Source organism: Mustela lutreola, chromosome 6, assembly GCF_030435805.1.
Source record: "Mustela lutreola isolate mMusLut2 chromosome 6, mMusLut2.pri, whole genome shotgun sequence".
Taxonomy (NCBI): domain Eukaryota; kingdom Metazoa; phylum Chordata; class Mammalia; order Carnivora; family Mustelidae; genus Mustela; species Mustela lutreola.
The window spans coordinates 144,532,165-144,556,383 of NC_081295.1; the positions used below are offsets into that span (position 1 = coordinate 144,532,165).

The 24,219-nt window shown below is 44.7% G+C and overlaps 1 protein-coding gene and 1 pseudogene across 2 annotated transcripts in view; both read left to right on the forward strand.

The window, feature by feature from the left end:
* The window catches only part of PHACTR1 (phosphatase and actin regulator 1), a 550,922-nt gene that overhangs the window by 187,103 nt on the left and 339,600 nt on the right, over positions 1-24,219 (forward strand). The gene's annotated exons all lie outside the window — the stretch shown is intronic.
* LOC131835024 (U2 spliceosomal RNA) lies at positions 2,940-3,099 on the forward strand (annotated as a pseudogene).

Sequence of the window (24,219 nt, forward strand, 5' to 3'; positions counted from 1 at the left end):
TCTCCCGGATTCTTCAGACTGGGAGAATCATATTCCTTCGAGAATTCCTTAGCCTGATTACTGTTTGCTCTCCTTTCGCATGTTCCAGACGTCTGAGCAATGCCGTCTGAACGGAGCATGCCCAGATCCCTTACCCCGCAACCCGCCACCCCCCAAGGTGCAATTAAATGCTTCACATGGGACCAAAATGCCAGACAGTCCCATGGGCCCAAAAGGAGCTCAGGCATTGGATGTAGTCCCTGCTCCCCGGGAGATTCTAGTTAAAAATAAAAGTAAACAACAGAAAAACGTTCTCGAGTGCCAAAAACAGCTCTAGCCATATTTCTTTGGGGAATAAAACGTCTCATTTTTAAAACTGCAGTGAAGTGACAGTTCCTTATGTGTTTCTCTTCCCACGCAATTGGTTTTGATCTGGGCGGTTCTTTCTCGTCTTTTGAGTATCGCGGCTGCAATTTTGGGAGGGCTTGGCTTGGCGGGGGGATCCCTGGAGAACGAGAAAGGTCAGGTTTGCGTCTTTCTCCGATGTGTTAAGGGCAGAATTCAAAGTGAAGGAACCAAAAGTTCTATGAAGTCTTCTTGATGTAGAGGTTTAAGTTCCCAGCGTGCCTGCCTGAGAGCAGTTTGCGGTGACGATGAATTCCGTCTCCATCTGCTCCCTGGGTCAGCCGCAGGTGTAGAAACGTTGGCTTCCAACGTTCACAAATCGAGATGATCACATACGTTCTTTTAGGAGACCTTTCTGAAAGCACACCTGATTTAAATGGATATTAAAAGGATCATCATCAAACCCTTGGTTTCAGTGTCCCTTTGTTACATAAGCGACATGGAAAATAGTTCACGACCTCTCTTGCCAGAATATTTCCATTGGCATTAAACGTGCCCGGTTCCTCCCAGGCAGGAAAATAAAGCCTCCTTCAATCCCACTCCCTGTTATGATTGCCAGGGGCTGTCACCCACACACACACACATACACGTGCGTGTGTACACGCACACATGTGCATGCATACACACATATCACGTGTGTGCGTACACACACGCACAGGTCAGCTCACTGTTAGTGTCCTTATCCTCTCTCTGGCTTCGGCCTCTATCACTCCACTGAAATCTCTCCAGCCAAAAGGACAAAAATGTGTTTGTTCCAAAATGTAATGGGCACTTTGCCGTCTTTACCTCACTTGACTTTTCGGGTAGTGTTTAGCTCTGTGGGTATCTCTCTCCTCGACACGCCATTTTCCTTGACTTCAGGACACCTCATTCTCTCGGGATCTTTCTCCTACTTCTCTGGCCATTCCTGGGTCCTTTTTTGCCTCCTTGGTTCCCCTACACCTTGTGGTTAGGCCCTGCCCTGCTCTCAACCCTTCCCTCTGCTCTCTGTAGCGTCTCCGCCGTGGGACCCACCCAATTCCACGCTTCCAAATACCAGCTGTGAACTCTCGAAACTACTCCCACCCCGATCCCCTAATCGTTCTCCTGAACCCTGAAACCACGTGCCCAACGGACCCCACAATCGCAGCACGTCCGGAGCTCAGCCCTAACACTCACCCTCAGCAACTTCCATGTTCTCACGTCTATGACAAAGGCAACATATATTCTGTGTGTCTCCAGGAGGCAATACCCAGAGCCCCTGTGCCAAACCAGAAACCTGGCCATCACTCTGGAGGACCGAGCCACTACATCCATCAAATCTACTTCCTAAATGTCTCAGACACGTCACCACTTTCAATCTTGGCTACGGTCTCCGTCCCTTCTGGCTGCTAGGACAGATGACCCATATGTGTGGCTTATCAACAACGGAAATGTATCTCTCAGAATTCTGGAGGCTGGCGAGTCCAAGGTCACGGTGCCGGCAGATTTCTGTCTGGTGAGAACCTGCTTCCTGGTCCACACTACAGCCGTACAAGACAAAAGGAGATGAGGAAGCTCTCTGGGATCTGTTTTATAAGGGCACGGATCCCATCCCCCTCCCAAAGACTTCCATCTCTAAACGTCATTGAATTGAAGATTAGCTTTCAACATCTGAGTCTGGGACGGGGATCAATCAGAGAAGAGACACGAACATTCAGCCGAGAGTGGCTTCTATGGGTTTACTCAGGCAGCCTGCATGGTCCTTCACAGGGATCCCCTCAACACCCCCCCACCCTGACAAGGCACACTGACCCGCTCTCCCGGTTCCAGCCAGAACTCTGTCTATACTGCAATCCTTCCCTGCTGTCAGGACCTCCCGTCACTTTCAGCATACGCTGCCTCAGCATGGGCTCCGTAAGGTTCCCTCTGCCCTCCCCCCCTCATCTTTCCACCCTTCCATGTCCGCCAGCTCCCCTGCACAGCACAGGACTGGGGTACCTGCCTTGCTGTGTCTGACCCCGAGCCCTTTGCATATGCTGCTCCTTGGGCTTGAATCACACCTCCCATCCAGCTACCCCACTGTTTTGCCTCATCATCATCTACATATCCTCATACAGCCTCCCCAGAAAAACCTTCTGGAGCCCCTCGAGGCTGCAAGGGTGGCTTCTTATCTTCTCCCAGAGCACCTGTGTGTACTTCTAACCCATCACCCATTACAGCACACTGAAACAGCCCATGTATATGTCTGTTACCTTCTTGCTCTAAAGAAGATTGTAAATTCCATAATGGCAGAGTCTGAATCTTATTCATCACATGCTCACAGCATCTGTCAATTACCTGGCAAACAGTAAGTGATGAATAGACATCAAATGAATAAATGCAGCATGATTTTACTTTTCTAGTACAGGGATAGTATGGGGGAATAGGAATGGAAGCAATCACTTTAAGGCACTGAAGTCATAAAATCACCCCCAGAAGGAAGATAACAAGCCCTTTACCTATCAGCCTAGTTAATGGGATCTTTAGTCATATCTGCATGCCATAAACTGTTTAAGTAGTCCAACTAGTATGGTTCTTTTAATTTGTCCAAGGGAATCGCTTCTCGGCCTTTTGGCTAAGATCAAGTGTAATTTGTCCAAGGGAATGAAACTAAAATGGAAAGGTGTTATATGTATGCAGATACCTGCAAGTGTTCCTAAAATTCTGATATTTACGTTTTTTTTATTTTGCAGTTTTTAAAATTATGTTCCATTAGCCACTGTGTAGTACATCATTCTTTTTGTTTTTTAAGATTTTATTTATTTATTTATTTGACAGACAGAGATCACAAGTAGGCAGAGAGGCAGGCAGAGAGAGAGGAAGGAAAGCAGTCTCCCTGCTGAGCAGAGAGCCCAATGCGGAGCTTGATCCCAGGACCCTGAGATCATGACCCGAGCCGAAGGCAGAGGCTTTAACCCACTGAGCCACCCAGGCGCCCCCATCATTAGTTTTTGATGTGGCATTCAATGATCCATTAGTTAGGTATAACACCCAATGCTCTTCACAACACATGCCCTCCTTAACAGCCATCGCCCTGCTAACCCCTCCCCTCACCCCCTTCTTTCTGAGACCCTCAGTTCGTTTCCCGGGGTCCATAGTCTCATGGTTCATCTCCCTTTCTGAATTCTCCCCCTTCGGATTTCCCTCCCTTCCCTTCCCTGTGCTGGTAGAAGGAGCCGCTAACATTTCCTTGTTCTCCTCCGATCAACACGCGTTTGCCTGCGCCCTCTTCTGGATGAATGAAGAAATAGCTTAAATGTGAAAAAAAAATTCTCTAAGAAATGTTTTGGGACCAACCTGCAGGGTGTTCTGGGTTCAGATCAATTCAGATTTTCCAGAGGAGAAAGAGTAGTTGAAAACCCAGGAGGCAAGTGTGTGATGTCGCCACTGGTCAAGAAACTGCAGTGCCACACCTGCCCATTGATGGGATGGGAGGTCCAGGCCCTGTGATGGGCTCTTGTGTCCCTCCAGCTGAGAACTTGAACGGGCTTCCTGGTGGCATTGCCTATCCCCCCAGAACATGCAGTCCAGCCCCCTTCTAGACCAGACCAGGGGACCACCTCTGCCCACTGCTTCTCTTTAAGACCTGGGTGCCAGATTTAGCAGATATTTGGCAAATATTTTCTTTTCTCTGGAAACCCTATCTCTGACGTACCAGCCACCCCCGCGCTGGTCTTGACGCTGCCTTGCCTCACTGTGTCAATTCACAGGTTTTTCTTCTTCAAGTTAATTAGTCTCTTCAATTGCTTGAATTATTTTTTTAAGAAATATTTTTGATCATTTTTTATTTGTATTAAGCCCTTCCCCATTCTTTGTTTTTACTTCGTTGTTTTACTTTCTACTAATTATTTTTGACTACTTCCTTTTCCCTCATAATTTTTTTTTCTAAGCTGATAATATCATCCAGTGATTTATTTTTATTTTAGCCTTACTTTTACTCCCACTCATGTTTTCACTGAAAGCTTTCGGTTTCTTGGTCAATTAAATTATTTGCACTTTTGTATCCTCATCTCTTATTTTTTAATATTTTGCCAATTCTTTTCTATTAAAGTCCACTTTCTGGAGTTTGGCTCTTGGCTGTGAATTAGTCTTTGTTTTATTTTTACTTTATCTACCCTCCCCTCATTCATTATTCCTGACTCGTGTGTGTGTGTGTGTGTGTGTGTGTGTGTGTTTTATTTTAATTTGACATTTTACTTGACATTTAAGCCTTTTTGGCTGTTTCTTTTATTATTCAGACAAATACTATCTTTTGATTTTATTTTTAAGTTGTTATTTTTTTTTCCTCTTATTTTACAAAGGGCAATTCAAGAGATACACTGAGAAACACAATGGGCAGGATGGCGTGCACTTTGAAGGCGAGCACGAGACTCCCCTTCCTGGAGAGAAGATCAGAGCAGCAGGGGCCCCTGCTGGTTGCTCTCCTTCCCTTAGTTTCCTCATGAGCAAAGATATAAAAAACATTGAGTCAAGAAGTGAGTTAAGGAATGGGATCTTGGATACTGCTTTCTGCCTATAATAGTCATTTTGCAAGAGTGTGTATATATCCGCACCGAAAACATTCTTATAGATAACTTCAAAGGGACAGCTGCTCTTGGCCTTGATGGAAAGTGAAGTTCAGGAGGCCTGTGGACAAGAGATTCCTCTTATAGCCTCTCTAGAAGATGGTAATTATGTTAAGAAGGCAGGAAAGAAGGAAGAAAGGAAGGAAAAGAAAAACGAATCCAAATGGGGGAAAAGGAGGAACGGAAGGAGGGGAAAAAATGAAAAGGAAATTTCCAGAGTTTTTGTATCAATCTCCTTTTTGCACAACCTAAGACAGGAAAGATAATCTAGACCTTAGAAAGACTAAAGTCTCCAGAAATTCACCTCCAAGGTGCCTGTTGGCACACAGTGGTTTTCAACAAAGCGGCAGGGATGGGTGGGGGCATTTTTGTCCTTCACAGGGGGCGTTTGGCAATGCCTGGAGACAGTGTTGGTTATCCCAACTGGGGGGTGGGGGGGGGCGTGCCACTGGCGTTTAGGGGATAAAAGCCAAGAATGCGCCCAGGGCCCTATAATGCACAGGACAGTCCCCAGGCACAACAGACGTTACCCAGCCCAAAATGTGAACAAAGCTGAGGTTAGAAACGCTGCTGTAATGGCAGGTTTCTTAATAATCTTCCTGTCACCTGACAGGGCTCCCATTCACTCCCATTCAGTAACCTCTTCCCAAAGATCCCCTCTGGCGAGCACAGTTTCAGCTCCATCAACCAAAGTCCAAGATGTCCTTATCTGTCTCTTATTTCTCTACAAATTACTTCTCCACACATCTTCCATGGGTTGAGGCACTCAGACCTCGGTTTTCTCTGCCCAGAGTACTGCTTCTTCCTTTTGGGCCCTAATTCAGTCAGTCAGCTCTCCCTGAGAAGGCAGATCTGGCCTGAGGAACATGCAGCTTCTCACTAGACAGGATGGACAATCCACACTTTTGGCCAGAGCCACAGAAGCCCGTGTCACCCATCCCAGCAGGTCACTACCAGCAGCCCAGGCAGAGAGAACTCTGGGCTTCTTGAGGACCATAGCTCCATGTTTCCAGACCCAGCAGGTTCCCTGTGACTGCTTGTCTCTGCAAGCTCTGCATGCCCTGAACAGAGTCCCCGTGGCTCTTTCAGCTTACAGGTTTGAGGCAAAGAGAGGCGAGGAGCTATGGATGAGAGGAAGCAGGCATCCACCCTGAAGAACATGGGTTCTGGAACAAGAGCACCTGCGCTCAACCCTCAGCCTTAATCACTGGTCATTGCCTTCATCACTCTGTGCCTTGGTTCCTTATGGAAAATGGGGCTATCTTCAAGAGCTGCTGTGAGGATCAAATGAATCAGGATAAGGAAAGCCGTTGGCGCAGTGCCAGACACAACTGCCTGGTAAAGGAGGCTGTGGTTAAAGAAGAGCCAGGCCCCGAACCCACAGCCAAGAAGCAAACGTTCTGGCCGCCAGAACGGCCCTTAGATAGCATTGCTACGATTGAATCAACCAGAGGGTCAGCATGACCAGAAGTGACCTTTCTCTCGGAGGTTAAGTGAAAACTTAAACAGATTTCACTTCCTTACAAGGGCAAGGGGACTCGACTCTGTCCTACTTCACGTTAATTCTGTTTCTTCCTTGCTATTTCAGAATGCGTACAGCGAGTCCGTTCTCCAAGCTTCCCTGTTGGCTGGTTCTCAGCTCCTTCTTCTTTGTCCCAGGGGAGTTCTCGGCCTTCCCCGGTAGAACTCTGTACATAATTACTAGGAAATACAAGTGAAATGGGGTTTTAATTATTTTATTAAAGATAAGAAATACGGCTCTACCCTTGAAGTCATAGAAAATAAAATGGTTTTTAAATCACTGGCCATAGTTGTATTTTTCCACCAACTGAGTTTTAAAATATGGGAAACGCCCAGGGTAAATTAAGAAAGATTTTGGCCTATTAACATTCCTAAACAGTTCTAAATAGATCAAGAATCCAGCTGTAATATCCATGGATTTTTGGTTCCTTCTTATTTCCTGATAGTACCACATGTTTTATAATGTAACATCTTTTTAAGGGGGTAACTTTCTGAAAACTTAAAATCCTGTCTTTAACCTTCAAAAATATTTTTTTAATGGTAAGTTTGTTTATCACTTTAGCAGAATACTTACATCCATCTTAAGATTGAGGCATAATCAAGCCATTCTTTCTCATATCCCAGTACATACTGGAGAATCTGGAACAGAGAAGACATTTCTTTTATGTTTGTCGAATGAGTAAAACATGCATATGAATTCATAAATGAACTATAGAAGCTATTTGAATTTTAATTTTTGCTTTGGGTTGTTTGTTAGTTTGTCTGTTTAACTGGCTTCTTTTATGAAAGCTACTCCCAACAATAGTTTCCCTGGCATGAGAATCACATCTGACATTACGCCTTTCCGTCTTTATCTCCTGACATCTCTTTGACCTGGGGAAGGATAAATAGTTCATTATCTGTAGAGCAAGCCAATTATATACCCAGAGGTCACTGACCAGGTCTAAGTCCAGAGTAATCAGCCTCCCATCCAACCAGCCCAGTATAAGGATCCTAGAAAGGACACGGTCTGGCTACTGAGAGACAGCTGGCTCCCAACCAGGATCTGCTATTTCCTAAGCCCCTGGAGCCTATGAACCAGAACAACTGAGGTTTTGTTGAGATGATAGATGTCCATGTCTGGCATACAATGAGTCCCTGTACATAGGCTATGTGTTAGGTCCTGATCCCAATCACTTCTGTAGAAAAAATGGGAAACCCATAGGAAAGCCAACTGGATAGTAGAAAGTGGTCCTACCTGTTAGCTAATTCCATAGTTCTCAATCCTTGGCTAAATGTTGACATCACCTACTGAACCTTTGAAAAACTCTGATGTTTCATACCCATCCTCAGAGAGCCCGATCTAAATGGGAATGAGGTATCTATATGGTCCTACAGTTGCCCCAGAGGATTCTAGGGGACCATCCAGGGCTGAGAGCTACTGACCTGACAGGTGTGTACAATCGTGTCCCTGTACTCAGGTAGGTCATAAGTTTGGTGATAAAGAACCACTGAAGTACATTTTTATTTGAGTGCACGTTCTTGTCCTTAAACTCTATTTAATTGGGTGTGTTGGATATCTTTTAAGTAAGATCTTCGATGCTGATTCTCAAGTCTCCCTCCCAAAGCGTGGCGTCTAATCCGCACTCATAAAATGAAGAATTTATCACATAGTAATTTACATAATAAATTATTACATCATTTATTGAACATCATCTATGTGCCAGGAACTGTGTATTCTTCTGGGATCCAGAAATGAGCATGACACAATGGTTGCATCAAGTTGCTCCCAGTCTAACGGAGGAACAGTGACAGTTTAATGTGACATGTGACCCCATATGGGTACGTACTGGAGAAAAGTCGCTAACCCAGGCTCTGGAGAAAGAGAGCCTTAGAGCACATCCAAAGCAGGTGATGATAAGGGTAGATAGGAATTACCTGCCCAGAGACAGAATGTTGGGTGAGTGGGAAGGAGTTTGCCAATTTCATATGATAAACATATGACTTAATATTGTTTCATCTTCAAAGTATTAGGGTAAGCCTGTAGTTACCTAACTTACATTGAAGATTTTATTCGGATAATAGGGGTTTAGACTGTTCCTACCTGGCAGGAAATTTCCCCAGGAAATATGTGTGATAATACCCTGACATAGTATGTTAAAGAAGTTGGTTAATTAACGGCTAATATCATTTCTGTCTTTTTAAGTTCTACAACACAGTTAAAATTAATTTGCAAGCTTCCCTTTTCTCTCCCTTTTCCTTATTTAATAGACTAGTTAAGGTAGGCTTTTTTTGCCTGTCATTGTCTGTATATAAGATAGACAGAAGAGTGGAAATGTCAGTCGTGTTCCAAGTAAAATAATTCCCAGAGAGTTGGCCTGTTGACAGCTCTGGTTTTAACCACGTAGTCAGATTGATTTAAAAATATATTACTCCTTATGTTCAGTGGTTTTCAACCATAGACTATTGAATTTTAAGAGGGACATCAAAGCATTGCAGAATTGACATTTGACTTAAATTCTACATAAACGCGGTGTTCCAGTGTTCTCACCTCCCATTATCATCTAGTTAAACTACACAGGGGTTGACTTTTTCCCCTTCCAAAAACTTCATGTTTAAAGATGCTTTCTGATCTTTAAATGGAAAGTGCTATTGATGATCAACTAAAATATTTCCTTCTGTCAGATAATCTGTATATCATAGCTTTGAGTTCAACTCAGGATATCTAATTCGTCAGTATTCTTTCCTTTCAAATCTAAACTTTATAAAAAGAAGATTTTATTGGCTCAAGGAGTAGTAATAGGGGAGAACAAATGCAGACCCTCAACTGATGTGATTAAGCCTCTAGCTGGGTCTCCTCGTCTCTCAGTTATGTTGCCTTCATTCTCTGGTAGGTTCTGTCTCCGCACAGGGGAAGCTGGGCTCTGACAGACCCAAAGCCCCAAGAGAATATAGCTCATGGTCTCTGAAAAGGAAACTGTCAGGGAACCAACCTTTCAAGTCCCAAAAAGAACTCTAATTGGCCCTCGCTGGCCACTCTGGACCAATTGGGCCACTCTGGAACAATCACTCTGTCTGGAGACATGAGCTTTTCTGATTGACCCTTGGCTCCACCACTGATGGACAGGCCCACCAGAACCACAAGGAGAGGGGAAGATCAGTCCCCATGACATAGAAATCGGGGGCAGACGAATTAAGAGATGAGCATTACCAGGAGGATTATAGCGTTTCTCTTGTCCCTCCCTCAAAATTGCAATATTTCCACTAAGCAAAAAATGAAGATCCAATAGAAAAATTAACTATTAGATAGTTGGCTGCTCTTCCCTTTTGAAAATTCATTCAACTACTGACACATTTCCCTTCTGTGAGCCATGGACTGTTTCTGCAACATCACAAAATTCTCTTTGGTGATTCAGCTGCCTGAGAAAATTCTTAGTAGCTCCTACAACTAGTGTCTCAGAAAAAGAATTACAGTTTAATAAAATACAAATAACATTAGCCAAACCTGTTTAGCCTGAGTTTGTTATTTCTCCAGGGAAGAAGGAGATAGGCGGAAAATTACAAGCAATTTCATTTTTGTGCTCTTCACCATATAAGACTTCTGTGAGGAGTTGATAGCGTATTTATATTCCTATATCGTGATTTGGGCTGAAAGGCGTTGGGTTTCCTGGCACTCAGATACACTCTAACAGGATAGAATGACCTTAGAAAGGTCACTAACGATGGTCCTCAGTTCTGAAAGTCCAGGAACTGTTTTTCCCTAATTCACTCAAGCATTATCAAACTGGCCTAGCATTATCAATATCTCCAAGTCAGGCTAATACCAAACTTACAGAAGAATCTGAGAATCTACTTGAAACCTCCCTGCGTGTATATTTCCATAGTGACCAGACCCTCCTAATTCCATCTTCTTAATATGCTCCCCATTCTCAACCCGTTTTCCCCTCTGCCTCTGCACACACAGACTCTTACCGTCTCTCATCTAGACTGTGGTTCTACTCTCTGATATCCTGACTCAATCCTCCCCCAGCCTTAATCAATTCTTTATATTGAGGTCAATATCCACATTCAGAATGTAAATCTTGACCTGAACTCCCAATCCTGGAACCCTGGGACAGAGTAAGTAGGTCTGCAATTAATATTTGAAATGGTAGTTCGAAGGGAGGGGAGAGCCAGTGATTTTTCTCTCTTTCGGAGGATATTTCTAGAAGAAGCCAAATTGTAACCTCCAAGTTGCTTGGCGAACATGACAGATTATGAAGATCTGTTACTAGAAACCCCTTCATGGCCGGTGGTATCAAGCTAGGCCAGTTTGATGCATCCCTGTCCACTTCATGGGTAAATTGCATCTGTAAGCCAGCTGGTTCGAGAATCTTCTCAGGGCTGAACAAAGGAAATTCTCGATTTCTCTATTCTCAATTCGTTTTTGTTTTTTTTTTTTTTTTAAAGCTTCCTGCTTACTCTCTCCCTTTTGCTGATATAGTCATTTTTTAGAAATGGTAATGAGGGACGCCTGGGTGGTTCAGTCATGTGGGCATCTGACTCTTGATTTTGGCTCTAGTCATGACCTCGGGTTCATGAGTTTGAGCCCCACGTCTGGCTCCGTGCTAGGTGTGGAACCTTCTTGGGATTCTGCCTCTCTCTCTCCTTTCTCTCTCCCTGCTCCTGCACATGTGCTCTCTAAATAAATAAGTAAGTACGAAAGTAAGTAAAATGGCAATGAAACCAGTAGGCTCCAGTTGGACACTCTTCTTCCAGATTTAGGCCTAAGAGATTATTTTGAGGAGATAAAATAATAGATTAGATTAGAGAGAGAGAGAGAGACAATAATATTTAAAATATACATACTTTGGGGTGCTGGGTGGCTCAGTGGGTTAAGCCTCTGCCCTCAGCTCTGGTTATGATCTCAGGGTCCTGGGATCAAGCCCCGCATCGGGCTCTCTGCTCAGCGGGGAGCCTGCTTCCCCCTCCCTCTCTGCCTGCCTCTCTGCCTACTTGTCATCTCTCTCTCTCTCTCTGTCAAATAAATAAATAAATAAAATCTTTAAATATATATATATACATACTCTGCTTCTCGTCTTCATATCTGGATTTCAACTAGTTTAGCTAGTAGACCCCCTGACACATTTATGTTATACTGCCCAAAATAGTCTCTGAACTCTGCTATGTTTATTTATATTTAATAAGTATTCATTAATGGTGGCATCATGAGGAAAGAAGTACTAAGCACCCCAAATCACCACATGAAGGAGTATGTTAACTAGTACCGCATAGAACCATTCAGAAATTTGGCACCAGGGGGAACACTCCAGGTACCTCCTAAAATCAGAGCCGTCCTAACCTATCTTGCCAGCAGCTGCCACGCATAAGCCTTTCCATGCTGACGCTTCCATAGCAGTTTCTGTTGAGTGATTTCTCTGAACACTAAGTGGGCATCTCCAGCTGGTCAGACTAAGGTCACACTGATAGGGGGTGACACAAAGGGGCCGCATGTTCCTAGGGGACAACAAGTATGAACAGAATATGAAATGCCACCTCCTGACGGAGTACCTTGCCTGGGGACCCGGCAGAGGCAGTGTTCTGAGATGTGTTTCTCCCGTACAGCAGCAGCCTCTTTCTAGACGGACTAGAAAGATGGGAAAACACTGTTAGTGTTCTGTTCAGTCACGCCACCGTGAACTTGGCTCAGAAAGCCAGTTTCTCTGTCCTGAGCCCAGTCTGACGGGCCTTGCCTGATCTGCAGCCTAAATGAGTGGTTACGCACACGACGTTTCATCATCATCTTTAAGAGGATCCTTCCACACGGACGTGAGTCTGGTTTCCTCTGGGGTTTATTTAGATAATAAGAAATCACACTCATGAGGAGACTGCGTAACATACACCTAATCTGGGGCCATGCAAGGATTGGCAGCTGCAGTAAAACCTGGAGTTTATAAAGAGAGGGGAAATGATCAGTTAGCTTTGTGCCGGCATAATGACCCAGCATCTCAGGTCCTCTTACCATTTTATCTCTCCCACAGTGATGCAGGAAAAATAACAACGAAACAAAAATACGGATAATCCATACATAAAGTCATGTAATTTATGAAATCTTGAGTGGTGATGGGCCTTTAGAAATGTCACAGCAGGGGTGCCTGGGTGGCTCAGTGGGTTAAGTGTGTCTGCCTTCAGCTCGGGTCAGGATCTCAGGGTCCTGAGATGGACTCCAGCATCGGGCTCCCTGCTCTGCAGGCAGCCTGCTTCTCCCTCTCCCTCTGCCCCTCCCTCCCACTCTTGCGCACATGCTCCCTCTCTCTCAAGTAAATAAAATCTTTTTTAAAAAATGTCACTGTAAAAATTCCTATTTTTCTCAAAATGTGCAGCTAACTCTTAGCAAAAACAAAAAAGGCCCAATCAAACTTGGGGATGAATCCAGACTATAAGTGAAAATAAAAACCATAACAACAATCTCACTGCCACCTTAAGGTGTAAGGAAGAAAGTGGAAACTTCTTTTTCGATTCCACTCTTAAGAATCACGAGGACATATCCAGTAACATGCAATAATAATACCATTTGCCAGGATCAGATTCTTAAATGCTGAAGTATGTTACAAACCTTCCTGGAACGATGTCATACATTCAGTAACTGTCTTTGTAAAAACAAGTGTCGATAATCTTTAACATTCAGTAATTAGTATCAAGCATCTGAGGATAGTGATACAAGGAAATCTAGGTCCTGACATTTTTTTTTTTTAAGATTTTATTTATTTCTTTGAGAGAGAGAGAGAGCAAGAGCATGCATGGTGGTGGGGAGAGCAGAGGGAGAGGGAGAAGCAGACTCTCCACAGACATGGACTTGACATGGGGCTCAATCCCAGCACCCCGAGATCATGACCTGAGCTGAAGGCAGAGGACTTAACTGACTGAGCCACCCTGGTGCCCTGGCCCTGACAAGTTTATTTAGGTTTTTTGGGTAGGTTTTTTTGTTTGTTTGTTTGTTTGTTTGTTTTGTTTTGAGATACAGAAAGCTAGGATGATAGAACATTGATGCCATGTTTTAATTATTCTATCGTAACACAGAACGACAACCAGTGCGGTCATCCACGTGATACTCGAGTAATTCCTACAAAATCTCCAGCTTAGCCTGCATAACCCAGCGATCAGATACTACCTGTTTCAAGAGACAGCTGATTCTCCCTTTGCACAGCTGACAATTAGGACATTCTTCCTTATATGATTTCTGTCTCTCTATACCCTCCATGCATTGATCACACTTCCCGCCCACAGCGAGGCAGAACAAGTCCAGACTCTTTTCCATAGGACCACATTTCATATATTTCAGGACACTTGCCAGCTCCCCTCTATCTTCTCTTCTTCAGACCAAAATTTTTCTTTTTCAAAAACAGAATTTAACCATCCTATAGAGACTGACTATTACAGATCAGGGTCCTAGTGAGAAATGGGACATAGGGGTCGGCGGCTCTCTTGAACAGCTCAGGGTTTAATGAAGGAGACAACAGACGATCAGAATGGATAAAAATGAGATAAACACAGATGCATTGGGGAAAAAGATGCTGTGTGGCACGTAAGGTGGAGGGGAGGAGCTTCCTGGGAGAATCAAGGAAGACATGGCAGAGGAGGTGATGTTCAAGCTGAGTCTTAACAGGCAGGTAAGAATGGGCAGACTATTATGGGATGGGGCTTGGCCCAGAAGAGACCTGACTGCCTCTCTACCGAGAGGGAACGCGAGCAAATGCAACTGTGGGTAGCGGAGGCACTGAGTCAGGAAGAGTATGCCCAGGCGACTGCAAGGCAGCCAGGCACCGGCTGTGGGGTGAAAATGGTACGTGATCATGGGAAGCAGCATCTCCAAGGGCCTCATAGGTTTGCTTGGCAACATGAGAACCATTTATTCGACAGGTGGCAAAGAGCCACTGAAAGATCTCAAGCAGAGAAATGACACTGTCAGATTTGCATTTTAGTCAAATGGGTCAGATGGGGATGCAGAGAAGAGAAGGGACCGTGACACAAGGGAAGCAGCAAGAAGCAGCGGATGTTGCTGTCCTTAGGCAATAGAAACCAAGAGGCAACGTGGGGGCGGACTGTCGTGCAGGTAACATTCTCACCAGCCCCTGGTAACTGCCTGAATGTCAGTGAAACACATGGTCAGGGAGAATTTTATTTTTTAATTATTTCTATCTTAAAAACTCCATCTTTTTCAACCATTATATACCACGTGGTTTTCCATATCCACACCATTCTGTCTTCTTTCTTGATATGGATGGAATCTGGTGTCCCTTCTACCATAATTTAATTGCAACCTATTCTTCCCCACAGGGTAATGGTCCTGAAGTAATAGCAATGTCCCTGTCTCCATCGCGCTGTCAGCTTAAATTGCAATGAGGTCACGTCCCACGCTATCAGGAACTATTATCATAATAGCTATGGATTCCTTTATTTGCAGATGCTGAGTTGTGAGATGTAGAATTCTGTGCAAGAGTAATTAGTTTTAAATTTATTTTTGCAATCATGTTAAGTGAACGTGGAAGCGAATTTAAAAATACGAAGAGCATGGCATTGAACCTGACGCGATGTCTTCATAATAGGCAGATTAAAGAGACCATTATTACCAGTAGCTGAAAACAAACCTTGCTCCTGTGCAACAGCTGCACTGCAGATCCAGTGACCCATCCATCCGCCCCAAGTTCAATGACCGTTCAGTGCATTTGCTGTGTGTCTTCATGAGATTCGCTCCGAAAATGGACTGATCCCCAAAGCAAGAGGAGGGCATCCCAGTGGTCCCGCTGCGACTTGGAACCTGCAACATTCCCACAGACATCACCAAAGCAGATTCACAATTTCCCTAGGAGACGTGCTCGGTAGCATCTACACTCACCACTCCTACCTGGTCGTGGCCAGGCCTCCCACAATTCCCCAACTTTTAGTAAAACACACAAGCACTCACAATCACGCTAGAGTGCCTCACCCTAGATCCGGGTTGCACTCCGTATCCAGCCCGCCTGCCTCTGGCAAGCTGTCCAGCCCTTCTCCTGGTCATGGCAGGGAGTGCCGCAGACAAGGGCTGCTTCATCTCTCTTGGCCCAGCTTCTGATTATGCACCATCTGCTCTTCAACTCTGTATCAGTTCCAGCGCCCGCCAGCCTTTGTACCAAACACGGAGGGGCCCTGGCAGGTCAAGTGCGGCATGGGGGCCAGGGGCGGGCAGACTCCCCCTTGCCTGTCCTCCTAGACCCGCTCTGTAATGCTAATAGAGATGGTCAGGGGAAAAAAACATGCTGAGCAAAATGCTTGCAATACTAAGCCATCTGCTAGAGGGCAACATACGTTAAATAATAATGTGGCTGTTTTTCTGTGGGATGACACAGGGTTTTATAGTTCAAAACCAAGGTCCATTTTCTTTGTTTAAAAAAAAAAAAAAATTCCACGGTGTCCAAAGTCATCATAGCTGAAAAACAATAGCCTCTGAGTTCTTGCTATTTTTCAAGGGATTTATATGGACACTTTATTACTGCTTTTGTCCCCTTTCCAGATTCACAAAACGACCTGCCATGATTCAGGGCAGCTAACCTTCTCCGCCACCCACTGTAAAACCCTCTCTTGAAAGCTCTATTAACTTGACTACCTGAAGACCAACAGAGGAGAGGGGAAGGTCGCAGGAAAATGCAGGATCGAAGACAAGGAGACATTTTGTGATTGTTGTCTCTCTCCCACAGCTTTTAACCTCCGGAGATGACAGGGGCAGGCATTGAGGGGACCTCGTGTCAAAACTAAGCAGAGGATCCATTATTTCAGTATTTATAGTGCACAGCTTGTGTTATCCAAAGAGAGAGTCAGTGGTTTGGTTCTGAAAAGGTTTTGTCAGCTGCCAATGTTTGCACACATATATAAAGTCAGGATATGCCCCTATAAGAAAAAACATGTGCGAGGTACAAACCCATCTCCCACTCCCTCCACTCCACTCCCCTGCCTTATCTAATAAATAGCTTATGTCTTGCCCTTATGCATTAAGAAATGACAATCTTTTAGCTGGCATTTAGATCCGTCAAAAATACGTTCCAAGGATGTATCCGTCCTACTTAAAAGGCTTTCTATCTGTCCCCTCCATCCCCAGGAAGCATAGTTTAACTTATCAGATTAGATACTGAGTTTCCTACAGAAAAACCCAATATAGACTTATGACCAAAACATAAAAATCAGATGGCTCCATCTGATCGGGGCACCGAAGGTGATTTCCCAGGTCTCAGTGGAAAGAGATTGCACAGAATACAGAACAGCCCAGGACCCACGGGTTGGTTTATCAGGGGACTTGTCTATGAAGCTGGGTGCCAGGCAAACTGACTGTGAGCTCTCACTGTGTCCCTGAGGCACTTACAATATCAAAACCACATGCAAATTTTAGTGCTCAAAATCCCGACACCCTCTTGAAAAAAGTCCGAGAGCCGTATGCCAGTCAGACACCGGGCAGCTTCGAACATGATAAGATTGATCAAACACTATCATCTTCCGCCCAGAGATCATATTGGCCCAGGAATTGCCTGAATGCTTAAGATGGTTCTCAGATCAGGTCAGGGCTCCCAGGTGACTCCCCATCCACTCCGCATGCCCTCGGGTGCAAGGGAACACCTAAGAACTAGAATTCTTTTCTTTTTTCCCTCCAGGAAGAAAAGGTCGTAATACCCCAGGTATCCCTTGATAATATTTCACTCTTGGCCAACGGGAAGTGTTCCCAGAGGTGACATCCTTGTATCCTACCCATTTGACACTCTTAGGGTAATTCCTGAGAATATCTGGAATTTCTAGTAAGTTCTGAAGGCAACCTGATTCTGCTGAATGGTCTGAGACCTCTTGTTATGTCCTTCCTCGACTTCTGCTAGTTCTCCTACCTCCGGGGCTGCCCCTCTTCCCTCTTTCTCTGACACCTTCACTCTGCTCGGTCCTTAAACTCAGGAAAATTTGAGGACTCCATTCTTGGTCTTTCTTGACCCCAGAAGACTTTTCGTGTCTTCCCTGGTGACTACGTCCGATCCCATATTCATGCTGGAGACACCTGTGTCCCCACTCCAAGTTCCAGATTCCTGTCCCAATCACCTGTTTGATTTCTCCACCCGAAGGTCCCGCAAGCACCTTCAACGCAACAGTTGGCCAATGCGAATTCATCGTCTTTACCGCCCAAAGATGTTCGTACTCCTCCATCTCGGTTAGGACTTCCATACTCTCCGTTGCTCAGCTAGCTGGTTCCAACCCGGATACAGAAACCTCACCGTGACTGAAATTAGGAAGCTTAATATAAGAAGTGTTAAACTATGCTGGAGGCTAGCTATAAAGAGGGATCTCAAGGGCAGTCTCGGGCTGTGGGACAGCACCCAAGGAAGGACAAATTTGGAAATGGGTCTTGCCCCCCAGGGTTGGCATTCAGATCTCACTGGGAAGGCATGCTCGTGGTCCCCTGGATGATGGAGGTGTTGGCCGGGTATCCAGGCATGAGCTCGTTGACAGACAGAGCGGCAAGCCCCGACCCTCTGGAGTTCAGAGGAGCCCAGGCTGGTGGGTGGGCACAGAGGGCGTCGGGACCCCACTGTGCGTATGAGGTCTGGAGTGTGTTGCATCTGCAAAGGGAGGGCAGGGCTACGGTAATATGGCACCAGGCCCCGCCAGAGCTGCTAGACATGCAGCAAGAGCAACATAAAGCACAAAGCAGCACACCAAACAGGGAAGCTCCTTCTTCCTGTCTGCCCCGCCAGCGCCCCCTGCTGACACGGAAGGAGGACTGCTTGAAGACTCCGAGTCATTCTGGCAAGACTGTCCAGAACAGGGAATCCAGGGCTGGGCAAGTAGTGAATCGATGGCTGGCACCGTTGCCTCCACTAAGCTCCTCACACTGAGGGACCAGATCTTGCTAAGCCCTTAGCACGTCTCCTGCGACACAGATCCATCCTCCTTTGCCCCTGCCACCTCTACCTTGGATTTATCCTCTTCTCAGCTATCAGGTAGGTGGTGGCCTCAGCCTTGTGACTGATCTTCCTGCCTCCAGTCCCATCACTGCACACTACCAAGTATCTTCCTAAAATAACAAAATTATCTTTATTACATATGCCCTTGCTTGAAAACCTCTAGTGGCTGGCTAATTGGCTGATGCAAAGTAGATCACCTTTTCTGTTATTTAATAACAGAAAATAAAAAAAAAAAAAAAGTGTGTGGGGGTGGGGGCATGAAACCACGTGGGAGTCTCTGTACTATCTGCTCATTTTTCTATGAGCCTAAAACTGCTCTAAAAAGTAAAATAAAATCTTTATAACTTTTAAAGAGAAAACCTCCGCTGTGGCTCCCCTTTGCCAACCTCCTTCTCTTGGGATCATGTTATTCTCAACCTTCATGTCCACGTGGCTTCTTTCCACTTCTCACTACACTGAGTTTCTTACACCGAGCCCCAAACTTTCCACCGCTGTCCTCCCAAACAAGGCATTTCCTTTGTGTGGAGTACCCTTGGCTGCTTTTGTCCACGGGAAAATCCCCGCCACCCTGCAAGGCCCAACTTTCCACCAAACGTTTCCTGATAACCAAACAAGCCAGCTGCTTCTTTCTCTCTGCTCTCATTTTATTTCTTGACGTGCAATATTTTAAATTACCCGTGTACATGTCAAGCTTTGTCATCAATTTATAAAGCTGTGTAACGAATGTGTTGCCACGTCTCTACACTTGAGAAAGCAATGGCATTTAGGGAGTCGGGATCCTTCTCTTGTTGGGGGGGGGGGCGGGGAAGAGATCAAAATAAACATGCTAGGCATTCCTAGAGACACACCCTTAATGAAAGTATAAGGCTGACAATCAGTACATTTACGAGTGCTAACTCAAAGTAATTAATAACTAATAATCCTCAGGAGAACTGGTTACTTCGGGGCCTGAGCTCCTGAGAAGAATAGATTGTCAAAGTGGTAAACAATTACTGGGGGTTTTTTGCCTTTTTTTTAGGATTTTGTTTATTTATTTGACAGAGAGAGGGAGCGAGCATAGAAGCAGGGGGAGCAGCAGTGGTAGGGGGAGAAGCAGGCTCCCCACTGAACAGGGAGACTGACATAGGACTCGAACCCAGGACTCTGGGATCAGGACTTGAGCCAAAGGCAGATGCTTAAATGACTGAGCCACCCGGGTGCCCATTCTTTTGCTTTCAACATATCAGCATTGGAGGCACATTGTAGCATGTCACCTGCGGTAACTCGGAATTCGGATGGATTCTGGCTAGTCTAAGGGCACTACTAGCTTCCATAGCAAGGAGCAGCAAAGGATGCCGAGGTGATTCTAACTAGGCTTCCGTTTAATAAGGAGTTAGTGTGCCAGACTTCTAGCTCTGTGCTGCATCCTGGTCCTCTTTGACTTACAACTCACATTGACTTAATCAATTCCTTCTTCCGTGACTGGGGACAGTTCTTTGAGAAGTACACCAGATTACTCTTTTCAGAACAGCCTCTTCGTTAGTGGGAGCGCTGTGGAATGACTTTGTCTCAAGGGGACTGGCAGTGTAGACTGGGGTTTCCATTAGCCAGCCATTATACCCAGGTGCCATTGAATGGGACAGGTTGGATCCTAGCTCCAGACCTAAAGCTTTTCAGCTTGACCCTACCGAGGGGCTTAGACCATATCAGAATCATCCGGGTTTATTTCGAGTTTGCAACGTTTGGTCAGCTCCAAAGAGAGAGCCACAAATGAAAACCAAGATGTGGGTGTTGCCCCTTGGTTTCCACAGTGGTCCTCACTCACTGAGCTGGGCTCGGGAACTCAGGACTCAGGAATTATTCCTCTCTTCTGAAGGTACCACTAAAAATAGAATCGAATTTATTCCTCGTGGCAAGCAAAACTAACTATAAAACACCATCCTGCCTTCTAGAACATGAAGCTTCAGCACCACCCATAATGATAGGAAACAAGTCCAATGACAAGAATCGGTCTCCCCCTGGGCAAAGTAGATCACCTTTATAAATCGGTCCCCACAAGAAGTCATAAAGTGGTTTCCCCCCATATAGGACCCATCTGCAGTCTTAGAAAGAGGGCTGGCCGTTTGGGCTGCATGCAAATTAGCTGCCATACTTTCCTGCTCATCAGGGAGCTGTCACGGAAAATCAAGGAAAACACTGGGCTGGCATTTTAGAATTCCCATTACTCCCACGCAGTCCAGAATTCCTATTCAGGCTATAGCCTCTGTAATCACGCACATGTATCCATACCTCAGATTGCAAACACGGTTTGTTTTATACATGATTTCGTCTCCACTTAGTGGAAGGTGAGCCCAAATATTGACAATGCATCTAGAATGATGTTTGTTGACATTGCTGCTGCCACTGTACATAAAATTAGCCTTGCTTTGTGAGAGCTGTCACAGCTATCAGTGCTACATTTGCATACAGAGGTTGTCTGGTTGTATTTTTCAATAGTCATTCATTTGATGTGATGTCGTTCTGAGCATAAAACGTGTTCTATGTCAGAAGTGAGCATGCCCCCTAAGTCTGGACTTCTAGTATAAAAATCACTCACCAGTGCCAAAAGCCGTTAGGACATGTCGACATGTCATTAAATCTAAAGATAGAAGCAAAAAGACCTTAACCAGGGCCATCTAAGTGGGCCAGGTGTCAGTTTCCAAAGACTGTTAGAATTTAATTTGCTTCTAGGGTAGAAATGACCATTCTTCCAGGTCACTTGAAATTCAACTTTTACCTTTTAGTCATCAGCCAGAAGCTTAAAAAAAAAGAATTTCAAAAAGTCTTTGATTCTAAAATGCCATTGTTTTGTAGGGGCTCAACACTCAAGACTTCTAATGCAAAAAAGAAACAGCCACATTGGGTGTGCGCATCACTAAGATAATCTTTACGATCTAGAAGTTGTGTTTTAGACTCGAGGAAATAAGATAAATGTTTCACCAGGGTGCCTTACAAAACTTAGAGTTAACTTTCTTCACACACAAAGTGGTGGCTCATTTTTCCGCTGCGACACTCCCCGTGGCTTCTAGCTGATCCGTCTGGCATCCCTCACTGCAGTCACTGAGACGTTTGGAAGTCCAATAAACCGTCATTTTATGTGTGCAGCAATAATGCCCTTGAATCTGTACTGTACTTGAAGTCAGTTTTTTTGTTTGTTTTTTTGACAGAGGGAGATCACAAGCAGGCAGAGAGGCAGGCAGAGAGGGTGGGGCGTGGGAGGGAAGCAGGCTCCCGGCTGAGCAGAGAACCTGATGTGGGTCTTGATCCCAGGACCCTGGGATCATGACCTGAGCCGAAGACAGAGGCTTTAACCCACTGAGCCACCCAGGCACCCCCTTTGAAGTCAGTTTTATCTCTGCTGGACTCTGATCTCTTTAAGGAGAGACCCCCCCAAGTCTTTTGCATATTTTAGTTTCATTCCTATTCTGTGCCTGACGTTATAGAAACACTGGGGTATATTGTCCCATGGACCTGGATACCACAGTTCACTTATCACATTGACAAAATCACTTCTGGACCTCAGCCTCTGTTGGCTTTCCATCTTCAAAATATCGTAATAGGTAATAGTTACCTTGAAGGAGAATTGTTTCAAAAGGAGAGACAGAGAAATTAACATGGGGATAATTTTCCTGAAACACAGTACTCACTGTTAATATTATGATTGTTACTATTACTATTAACAGATAAATATCAGCTCAGATGTTGGCTGAAATTTTCCAAATGAACTTAAATGCATGATAAACGAAGAGAGAATTAAAGAAAACAAAACTTGTTTCTGTCTCGTTTCCAAATTACATGACAATGAATGTAATGCAGCATAAAGCTTTTTATACTCATAAACCAGTGTAAAAAAAATATGCCAGTATGTTGTATTAAATTCAAAATCCACATTATTGAGGGTGACATTGAGTATTTCAGGCCATTTGCACCTATGAAACTTCAGCTGGTCCCTTCTTCCCCAATTTGAGTCACTCTAGGCTAACAGAGGAGATGAAGAGCTTTTCCAAGGCTGTCACCTGAAAGAAACTGCCAGTGAGTCTGCATTTGCCAAGATGATAATGCATATTTCTCGTTATCTCTTCATTAATGGTAATCCATGCATTATCAAGCTTTTACTCTTCGTGTTTCTATTTTCCCTGCCTGGCACTATAAGGAGGGGCTGAATGTAATGACGAAGTAAGTTTGTATCTGCATTATAATTAACAAGTGGCAGGGGTGCCCGGGGAGCGGGGTACGCAGTTGGTTAAGTGTCTGGCTCTTGATCCTCAGCTCAGGTCTTGATCTCAGGGTTTTAAGTTTAAGCTTCTCGTTGGGCATGTGCCCAGAGTGGAGCCTATTTAAAAAATAATAATTATAATAATAAACAAGTTGCAGAATTACAGTGAAAGTAAAAGGCCTGTTTTTATACAAGTGTTTCTGGGAAACACTTGTCGCATTCCCAGAAACAGGAGCAGGCCAAGGGGAAGTAGGAGCAAAATAAACGGAAGGAAGAAAGTAGCTACAAGGTGATGGACATTCCTGTGTCAAGTTAACCGTTTGGGAGGGGAGAAGGAGGACTTATACCTTGAAGTCCAAGGAACCTGAAAATAGTATCCCTAATACTAATGGCTACCCTTTTTTAGTAATCTGCTGTGTTTCAGAAGCTGTGCAAAATATTTTACTGATCCTTAAAGCCTTTTGTGTTTGACATTGGGTTTGTCATTCTGAATTTGGTGCTACTAAGTAGCAGTGTTTTAGAGACAAGGCTTAAGGAAGTGAAGGACCTTGTTCAAGGTCCAGAGCCAGGATGAGAGAGGCAGATGAGGTACCCAGGCTGCAAAATTTGAGGAAGCATTTGTTCTCAGATGCAAGTACAGAGCTGACCCTGGACAGTGAGTGCCTTCTCAAATGTTGTACCCCAGGAACCTCCTTGCTCTACCCTACTCCCCACCCTGCCAGGATCCCACAACTAAAAAAAAAAAAAAAAAAAAGAAAGAAAGAAAAAAGAATCTTCGAGGAGGTAACACGTCAGTTAAGCGTCAGACTCTTGATTTCAGCTCAGGTCATGATCCCAGGGTCTTGGGATTGACCCCTGCATCAGGCTCCCTATTCAGGGGGGAGTCTGCTTCCTCCTCTCTCTTTGCCCCTCCCCCCCCCACCTAAAATGAATAAAACAAAGCTTTAAAAAAGAAAGAAAGAAAATGGTCAAAGAAGACTTTAGATCCAATCCAAAGTTCATTTTTGACCACTCTGTTAGGTAATCATGTTCAGCTTTCTGGAAAATAAATTCAACAAGTAAAGGCCCAGGGTTAGGTATGCAGGGCACACAGATTAAAAAGGCAGTCCGTGTCTTCAAGACTACAAGGCTGGCATGCTAAGAGTTGTTGACATCCCAGCCAAGCTAGGAGAGAAGAAGAAAGGGAGGAAGAACCAGGCACTGCCCTTCATGGCAGTAAGGTCTGGCTCTGGGGCCAGCAGCCATCATGGGAAGGGCACTGAATCTTACACTCTCCGAGTCTTATCTCCACATCTGCAGGTTGGGAATGCTAGCACCTGAGCTATCTATCGCACAAAGTCACAAAGACGATGAGTATCAAAAAGCAAGGGTTTTGTGGGACTATTGAGCAGAGAACAAATATGAGTTCCTTTTAGAAGGAATGATGTACACAACAATGAATTTGGAGTTGGAATCCCAAAATTTGAATTCTGGCTTTGCCTTTTCATGCTCAGTAGGACCTCACAGAGGAGTCTTCTTGTGAGATCTTGCTTCCTCATTCATTAAATGAGGAAATCTGATTCAGAATCCTCAAAGCATTTCATAA